Consider the following 9899-nt stretch of genomic DNA (forward strand, 5'->3'; position numbering starts at 1 on the left):
GGTCAATTGCCACATTTCGCACCATACAGATATCTTATCTAACTCATTTTGCAAGTCGTTTTGATCATCTGATGATTTTACAAGACGGTAAATGACAGCATCATCAGCTAACAACCTAAGACGGCTATTTAGATTATCTCCTATGTCGTTAATATAGATCAGGAGCAGTAGAGGGCCTATAACACTTCCTTGGGTAACGCCGGATATTACTTCTGTTTTACTCGATGACTTTCCGTCTATTGCTACGAACTGTGACCTTTCTGACATGAAATCACGAATCCAGTCGCACAACTGAGACGATACTCCGTAGGCACGCAGTTTGATTAGAAGACGCTTGTGATGAACGTAGTCGAAAGACTTCTGGAAATCTAAAAATATGGAATCAATTTGACATCCCCTGTCGATAGCACTTACTACTTCATGAGTATAAAAAGCTAGTTGTGTTTCACAAGAACGATATTTTCTGAATCCGTGCTGACTATATGTCAATAAATCGTTTTCTTCGGGGTACTTCATAACGTTCGAATACAGTATATATTCTAAAACCCTACTGCAAATCGACGTTAGTGATATAGGCCTGTAATTCAGCGGATTACTCCTACTTCCCTTTTTGGGTATTGGTGTGACTTGAGCAATTTTCCAGTCTTTAGGTGCGTATCTTTCTGTGAGCGAGTGGTTGTATATAATTGCTAAATATGGAGGTATTTTATCAGCATACTCTGAGAGGAACCTGACTGATATACAATCTGTACAGGAGGCCTTGCCTTTATTAAGTTCCTTCGACAAACGTCTGTAAAAGTAGCCATTGAAGGCTTCACGCATTGTTCTATTGACCGCCAAACACGTTTCACTCAGCATCTCTCTATCTGTAGCTCTGTGCTTTGTTTTATATCTATGATGCAGTAGGGTCTATGGGGTCCCCCATCTAACATTAACTGTTCCGCTGGTTACATACGACGGTTTGAACTCTAATAGAGACAACTATTCGGCTCCCCCCATCGGAGGCTCCAGTCCTCCCTCCGGCATGAGTGTGTGATGTCCTTAGCGTAAATTAGGTTAAGTTGTTAGATTAATTAGTGTATAAGCCAAGGGGCCGATGACCTCATCAGTTTGGTCCCATAGCCCTAACCACAAATTTTCAACTATTTATTTACAGCTCGTTCAAAGTAGATACGTGTTTCAAAGTTTTACTGAGCTTGAAAGTAATCATCAGCATTGTGTATAACCCGTTGCCAGCGATGTGGAAGTCCTAGTATACTCTTAGCAGTGCCAGTATTGTTGACAGTTCGAGTGGTGCGGTCTATTGCCCGACGAATTTGTAGCAGTTCTGAAGCGAACGCCGTGAAGTGTTTCCTTCAGTTTAGAAATCGTGTGAAACTTACGAGGGCTTAAGTCGGGGGAGTGCAGTAAGTGGTATAGCAGTTAGCAGCCCCAGCTATCAAACAATTCAGTAACAGCTTGCACTGTACGTGCTTGAGCCTTGTCCCGAAAAATGATGGCCAGGTCCTGCAGAAAGTATCATCACTTCTGTCTCTAAGCTGGTCGTAGGTTGTGTTCCAAAAATGAACAGCATAGAGACAGAAGGAAGTGACGACTTCCACATCGCTGGCAACGGATTATACACAATGCTGGTGACTACTTTGATGGTCAGTAAAACTTTGAAACACGTATCTATTTTGTACGAGTTGTAAATAAATAGTTGCCACTATTAAAGTCCCAACTCTCGTACATATCTTACATGGTCAACTATTCTTTTAAACTTATGCCACTGTTTGTCTACATACTCCTATCATGAGCTAAAAGTTTCAAGTTTCTTACTGAGATATGACACTACTGCTTCTTTTTCTAGCTTGGTTAGTAGTTTCGTATTCATTGTTGCTATAATTGCCTCTTGGTCATTGATACAAGTTTCGATGTGAACATCATGAAATAGGTCAGGTATACTTGTTGTCATTAGAACTAATATATTTCCATCATGAGTAGGTTCCGAGCTATCTGTTCTATGCAGTTTTCAGAGAAGGCATTTAGAAATGTTTCACAGCAAGTCCTGTCACATTCACCACTAACAGAAATCCCAATTGATTGTTGGCTAATTACAATCTACTCTGACGATTACACTACTTACACACAAGCGAACTGAAGTTTTCTCTCAAGTATTAGGTTACATCAGGAAGTGAGACTGGTTGTCGATATAAAGATCTAGTTGTAATTCTATGTCCAGCCCTGATATTGAGTCTTACCAAAACCATGTCACATGCAACTTCAATTTCTATCTCAGTAGGTATGAATATCTTGTCTACCGCGACAAAGACACCACCTCTATTTTCCATGAGCCTATCCTTTCGGTGTACGCTTCAATTTTCCCCAGAAATCTCACTGCTCTCAACTTCAGGTCTTAACCGTCTTGCTGTACCTAGTATTATATGATGTTCACTGTTTTCTTGGACCACTTTAAATTCAGGCACTTTGTTGAGAATTCTTTGGCAGATAACCATTAGGATTTTATTGCTTTCACCTTCAGGGGGTGTTTGTTTGATTCTTATACTGATACCTGTAGGTTTCCTACAGCTATCATTATCTGAACTGGATGGAAAGTCGTCTTGTAGAAAAAACTATTCCTTCAACCCCACACATATTCCGTAACCCAGGTAGCTGCTGCCTCTGTTGTGTAGTGCACACCTGACCTATTTAGCCGGACCACATGCCACAGCGCAAGTTTAGCAATTCACAGCCTAGGCCGTCAGAGAATCTTTGCAGTCTTTGGTTCAAATCTTCCACTCGAATCAGATCCAGATGCCACGATCGGTTCTGGGGACACTACTGGAGAACGTAAGCAGCACTGAAACTCCGCCAGCAAGGCTGGCATTATCAACCTTCGCTGCTAGACGCTGGAACGATCAGAGTGTGACCTTGGAACCCAGATGACAAGTATCATTGGTTCCAACGTCTGCCACGTTCTGCAATTAGTTTCAGCCTCTTCACTCAATTGGCCGCCCGGAGTGACCGTGCGGTTCTAGGCGCTACAGTCTGGAGCCGAGCGACCGCTATGGTCGCAGGTTCGAATCCTGCCTCGGGCATGGATGTGTGTGATGTCCTTAGATTAGTTAGGTTTAATCAGTTCTAAGTTCTAGGCGACTGATGACCTCAGAAGTTAAGTCGCATAGTGCTCAGAACCATTTGAACCCTCAATTGCTTCCGCTGGAACAGCCTCTTCAGCATGCTGAATGAGGTGTGCAGGCATACACACTGAGTGAAACTGGTGTTCATTCCCATCCCTTGCTGCAATTTCCCTAAAGTGTACCATTATTCACTGTACAGCTGAACTGTCGACGATTAATCGACCTCCTACTCATTTCCGTTTCCCTCCTCTTGACACAGGATATTGCTCAGTTTTGATTTCAGAGGAAGAGAACACCTCGAAATTGTTGGTTATGGGGATGGATGTAACATCATGACCTCTCCCTGATCCCTGTCTCCCTGGTATAGGAGACCTAAACCTACCACTGACACGCCAGTCGCCGGCCGCTGTGGTCGAGCGGTTCCAGGCGCTTCAGACCGGAACCACGCGGCTGCTGCTGTCGCAGGTTCGAATCCTGCCTCGGCCATGGATGTATGTGATGTCGTTAGGTTGGTTATGTCTAGGAGACGGATGACCTCAGATCTTTCTCGCGGTTCTAGGCGCGCAGTCCGGAACCGTGCGACTGCTACGGTCGCAGGTTCGAATCGTGCCTCGGGCATGGATGTGTGTGATGTCCTTAGGTTAGTTAGGTTTAAGTAGTTCTACGTTCTAGGGGACTGATGACCACAGCAGTTGAGTCCCATAGTGCTCAGAGCCATTTGAGCCATTTGAGCCTCAGATGTTAAGACCCATAGTGCTTAGAGCCATTTGAACCATTTGAACACGCCAGTCACAGCGAAGATGACAAATTGTGATGAATCTGTTATTTACTGCAGAAGAGACAGTAACCACAGGAGAGTATAGCACTTGAGGTATCTTTGGCATCTGTGGTACATGACTCTCGGTAGACATCCGAACACACCTAGATACGCCAACTTCAAATCGCCTGACCATTATCAAGGCGATTATCAGTTGGTTACAAACAGTAACCAACTCATGTCCTGCCCGAGAACAAAAAATATAGTGGGACTGTATTGTGCCTGGTGTAGTATTTTACAGAATGATAAACAAATAACTTTAATTAAGCTAATGATTCTCGTTTAATTTATGGATTTGATACGCTACAAATACTACCAGGAGCCTTTTAGAACTGAACCAATTAACAGCAAAAGCGAGATATCCACTATGAAAACAGGAAAGCGTGGCACAAAATTTATTGTTTCTATGAAATGTATTTCTGGTGATGGTCACTAAAAAATTCAACAATTGAATTAATTTACGATGAATGCAAACAGTATATACTCCCGTTACAAAGTAAAAGTTAGGTGACACGATATGTTACTTATTTACAGTAACTGTCAAGAACAAACGCCGATTTACTACGAAACAGGTTATGCAAAACATTTGTATCTTAATGAATATTCTCGAAAAATGATCGTTTGAAAGTGTCTGACAATTCCCAAAAATTTACCTGTTTTCTTACAATTAAATAATGGAATTAGGGACCTGTTGGTTCCGAATGAGGATACTTTGATCAAAAGCTTCTGAAAGGCGCCAGTTCAGCTCAAAATTGACAATATAATACTACACAAGAGGTCATGTTTCGCAAAATCAAAGGTTGACTGTTGACGATATGGTACAACGCAATACTTTGCGATACCCTTACGTGTTTTGATAAAATGAACATGAAAAATAGGATAGCGCCTTGAAACGAGATAGTAAGATGAATGTCAACAAAAGCAAAACAGTTTAGTGAAATGTAGTGGCATTGTACCAAGTGATGCCGAAGATATTATACTGAGGTATTAGAGATTTAAACTAGTAGATGAGATTTGTATTTGGATAGCGAAGTAATTGACAATGGCGGAAGTAGAAAGGACAGAAACTGCAGAATGGCACTGGCAAGAAGAGAGTTCCTGCAAAATAAGACTTAACACCGAATATAAATTTAATAGGTACTTTCTGGAGGTATTTTAGTGTATCCTTAAAAGAAAGTAAATTTGGTTTATGAATAGTTTGGACAAGAAAGGAATAGAAACATTTGAAGTTTGGTGCTACAGATGATGCTGAAGATTAGATAGGTAGATCGGATTATAAATGAAGTGGTACGAGCTCCACTTTCGCAGAAAATAACTTTATGGGAGAGACTGACTAAACGGAGAGATCGGTAGTAGTATGGTTTCACCAATACGAAGCCCGACGGAATGTCATACCTAACGGCCCGGGTCGGAGATTTTCTCCGCTCAGGGACTGGGTGTTGTGTTTTCCTTATCATCATCCTTTCATCCCCATCGACAAGCAAGTCGCCGAAGTGGCGTCAATTCGAAAGACTTGCACCAGGCGAATGGTCTACCCGACGGGAGGCCCTAGCCACACGGCATTTCCATTTACCAATACGAAGACATATTTCATCTCGTCTATCCTATTATCATTTCATTTCTCCCACTATGACAGCCAGCTTTCACCCTCACGTCTTCTAAGACTATCGGCTCCAGAAGGTACTAACAACATAATTAACTTTCCTGCGAATTTCGACGCTCTGTCCCTACCCCTTCACCTACCACCGCCGCCACTGTCGTATCGAGTGAGGGAGTTGTACTTGAGTATATAAGACGCAACAACTAGTCCATGTGGGTTGTTCGTTGCAGAATGCTGTTCACCACAACTTTTTACTGGACTTCTAGTGGAATGAAGCAAGTTCATATAAGCATAGTTGCTGCTGATTTTTGATTTAACCATAGAATTTGGGAATTTTGAGGAGATATGATGATATTCACCGATATGGAAGGGAGCATCTGCATGACAACCTGGAATTCCTTGATGACCTAATGATAGCAAAAAGTTTGACCTGTTTCCTCAAGACATCAATCTATTCAGTCATGAAGCTTGCATCATCAACTTACACGGTGGTGTTAGCAAAGGTTACCTTCATCAAAGTCTATATATTGTGTGTATTTGAAGCATAAAAGTGTTGTTAACATAAGAGTTTTGTAGAGAGAAATTTGTTTAGCCATAGAGAGGTTCAATCAATGGCGGTCACTTGTTGAAACACGGTTCAGCTATGTGATAAAGTATTTAAAAGAACAAAAAGTGGTGGATAATGATGAATAATGGACAAATTAATAAATATATGTTTTTGTGATCCCTTAGAATTGGATTCTGGTGCTCAGTTGGATTGAATGTGATAAAAGTTGAGTTTACTATTCTTTAACAATTGTTATTTGAACAGTATTATTAGATGAGGAATCAAGGTGATGTGGAAAATAAGAAAAATAATAACCAAGAGTAAAAGTCTAACAATAATTAATTATGTATTTTAATTGTGCAAGGAATGTACATATTTTTCAAAAATTTTTAGTTAACAGTGTACATGATAGTAAAAGCTTCTAGTTTTATTTATTTATTATTTACTTTTTTAAAAGCTACCACATATTTAATTCAGTTTAATACATTTCCCAAGGTGTTGTTACTTTGCAGTTTATATGACAGAAAGACTTGATAGTTCATATATTACAGTATGTGACCAAGCATTTTGTTGTATGATTAATTCCATTATACATTTAACAGTTGCTACAAGATACATGAGAACATAGGTGATAAGGCTCAAAAGCAAATTTGACTTGTATGAACAGTAGCAGGAAGAAATGAAGGCTAAGCTATTGTAATGGTGGAAAAAATGTTCTCCAATGGAAATGCACTCTTTGCATATTCGAGTTGCTTTGCCCACTACGTTCATGTCGCTACTACAAAAGTAACAATCACATTTTTTTAACAGTGCCCATATGTTTCCAACTGTTTATTAGATGAATATTACCACTGATAAAATGCCATGTGTATTCTCATGGATTTAGTACAACCGCATCGCTAACAACAAACAAATGAACACAGTACACACAGAATACCGATCACATTATTAATAATCCATTCATACACAGTATGAGACATAGTTACAATTCGTGTATACGTGATATGCAGTATACACTGACGGAAAAAATGGCATCGCCAAGAACGACTTGTGCGCCATTAACGAAAGTTGGTAGGCGTGTTTCTACGTCTGAAATATAAGTAGTAACGAATTTCGCATCACTATGAGGAGGCAAATAAAGTTTGCTTTAAATACACGCTGTAACGGTCGTTAACATTAGTTACCTTTGAGACTGGACGTGGTGAGTTGATTTTAGTCAAGAATGCCTTTAAAGCAACAAAGACGCCATTATCAACACCTCAGTGAGTTTTAATGAGGTCGCGTAAGAGAGTTACGAGAAGGTAGATGTTCCTTCTACGATACAGAGTAAGGACTCGGCAGTACTTTATTGCTGGCAGTGATTGTCACGATAATGTACAGTCTCGAGACAACCGGGCTCTAGATGGTCACAAGGCATTACCGAGAGGGAAAAACATCGTGTTCGGCATACGGCTCTGGTGCATCACACTCCACCTGCAACAGCAATCTGAGCAGTAAAAATGGTTCAAATGTCTCTGAGCACTATGGGACTTAACTTCTGAGGTCATCAGTCCCCTAGAACTTAGAACTACTTAAACCTAACTAACCTAAGGGCATCACACACATCCATGCCAGAGGCAGGATTCGAACCTGCGACTGTAGCGCCTAGAACCGATCGGAATCTGAGCAATATTTGGCACCAAACTGACACAACGAACTGTTACAAATTGGTTACTTAAAGAACAGCTCCTAGTCAGGCTCCCTGTAGCTTGCATTCCACTGACGCCAAACTAACGCCATTTGCAACTTCGGTGGTGTCAGCGAGAGCTCATTGGAGGGTGGGGTGGAGGTCTGTGTGATTTCAGTTGAAAGCTGGTTCTGCCTCGGTGCCCGTGATGGCAGTTTATTGGCCTGAACCACCGGCAACCAACAGTCTGCGTGCTAGACACACTGGACCTACACCTGGAGTTATGGTCTGGGGTGCGATTTCATATGACAGCAGAAGCACTCTCGTGGTTATCCCGCATACCCTGGCTAGAAATTTGTACGACAGTCTGGTGGTTAAACCTTTTGTGCTGCCACTCATCAACAGCATCTCAGGGGCGTTTACCAATAGCATAACACTCACACATTTACCGCTATTGTAACCGAACATGTTCTATAGAGTGTCAACATGTTGCCGTGGCCTGATAGATCAGCAGATCTGTCATTAAATGAAACAACAAGTTTACTGTTACCAGTCACCGGTAACTGGTAACAGTAAATCTGTTGTTTCATTTAATGTCAGTAACAGTCACGGTAAAGCCTAACCCAAAAATGTTCGCATTTAAAGCAGATCTGTCGCCAGTCAAGCACTTATGGGACATCATCGGACGATAACTCCAGCGTCCAGAATGAGATTTTCACTCTGCAGCGGAGTGTGCGCTGATATGAAACTTCCTGGCAGATTAAAACTGTGTGCCCGACCGAGACTCGAACTCGGGACCTTTGCCTTTCGCGGGCAAGCTGTGAGTACCGGGCGTGAGTCGTGCTTCGGTAGCTCAGTTGGTAGAGCACTTGCCCGCGAAAAGCAAAGGTCCCGAGTTCGGGTCTCGGTCGGGCACACAGTTTTAATCTGCCAGGAAGTTTCATATCAGCGCACACTCCGCTGCAGAGTGAAAATCTCATTCTGGAAACATCCCCAAGGCTGTGGCTAAGCCATGTCTCCGCTATATCCTTTCTTTCAGGAGTGCTAGTTCTGCAAGGTTCGCAGAAGAGCTTCTGTAAAGTTTGGAAGGTAGGAGACGAGATACTGGCAGAATTAAAGCTGTGAGTACCGGGCGTGAGTCGTGCTTCGGTAGCTCAGTTGGTAGAGCACTTGCCCGCGAAAGGCAAAGGTCCCGAGTTCGACTCTCGGTCGGGCACACAGTTTTAATCTGCCAGGAAGTTTCATATCAGCGCACACTCCGCTGCAGAGTGAAAATCTCATTCTGGAAACATCCCCAAGGCTGTGGCTAGCTATGTCTCCGCTATATCCTTTCTTTCAGGAGTGCTAGTTCTGCAAGATTCGCAGAAGAGCTTCTGTAAAGTTTGGAAGGTAGGAGACGAGATACTGGCAGAATTAAAGCTGTGAGTACCGGGCGTGAGTCGTGCTTCGGTATCTCAGTTGGTAGAGCACTTGCCCGCGAAAAGCAAAGGTCCCGAGTTCGAGTCTCGGTCGGGCACACAGTTTTAATCTGCCAGGAAGTTTCATATCAGCGCACACTCCGCTGCAGAGTGAAAATCTTATTCTGGAAACATCCCCAAGGCTGTGGCTAAGCCATGTCTCCGCTATATCCTTTCTTTCAGGAGTGCTAGTTCTGCAAAGTTCGCAGAAGAGCTTCTGTAAAGTTTGGAAGGTAGGAGACGAGATACTGGCAGAATTAAAGCTGTGAGTACCGGGCGTGAGTCGTGCTTCGATAGCTCAGTTGGTAGAGCACTTGCCCGCGAAAGGCAAAGGTCCCGAGTTCGAGTCTCGGTCGGGCACACAGTTTTAATCTGCCAGGAAGTTTCATATCAGCGCACACTCCGCTGCAGAGTGAAAATCTCATTCTGGAAACATCCCCAAGGCTGTGGCTAAGCCATGTCTCCGCTATATCCTTTCTTTCAGGAGTGCTAGTTCTGCAAGGTTCGCAGAAGAGCTTCTGTAAAGTTTGGAAGGTAGGAGACGAGATACTGGCAGAATTAAAGCTGTGAGTACCGGGCGTGAGTCGTGCTTCGGTAGCTCAGTTGGTAGAGCACTTGCCCGCGAAAGGCAAATGTCCCGAGTTCGGGTCTCGGTCGGGCACACAGTTTTAATCTGCCAGGAAGTTTCAACTC

At 42.7% G+C, this 9899-nt stretch overlaps 1 non-coding gene across 1 annotated transcript; it reads left to right on the plus strand.

Moving 5' to 3' along the window:
- Nucleotides 1-9492: 9492 nt before the first annotated feature.
- On the plus strand, nt 9493-9567 carry Trnas-cga (transfer RNA serine (anticodon CGA)). Its single transcript has one exon. It is a non-coding gene; the product is annotated as a tRNA-Ser (tRNA).
- The last annotated feature ends 332 nt before the right edge of the window (nt 9568-9899 follow it).

This window comes from Schistocerca nitens, chromosome 3 (assembly GCF_023898315.1).
Source record: "Schistocerca nitens isolate TAMUIC-IGC-003100 chromosome 3, iqSchNite1.1, whole genome shotgun sequence".
NCBI lineage: Eukaryota > Metazoa > Arthropoda > Insecta > Orthoptera > Acrididae > Schistocerca > Schistocerca nitens.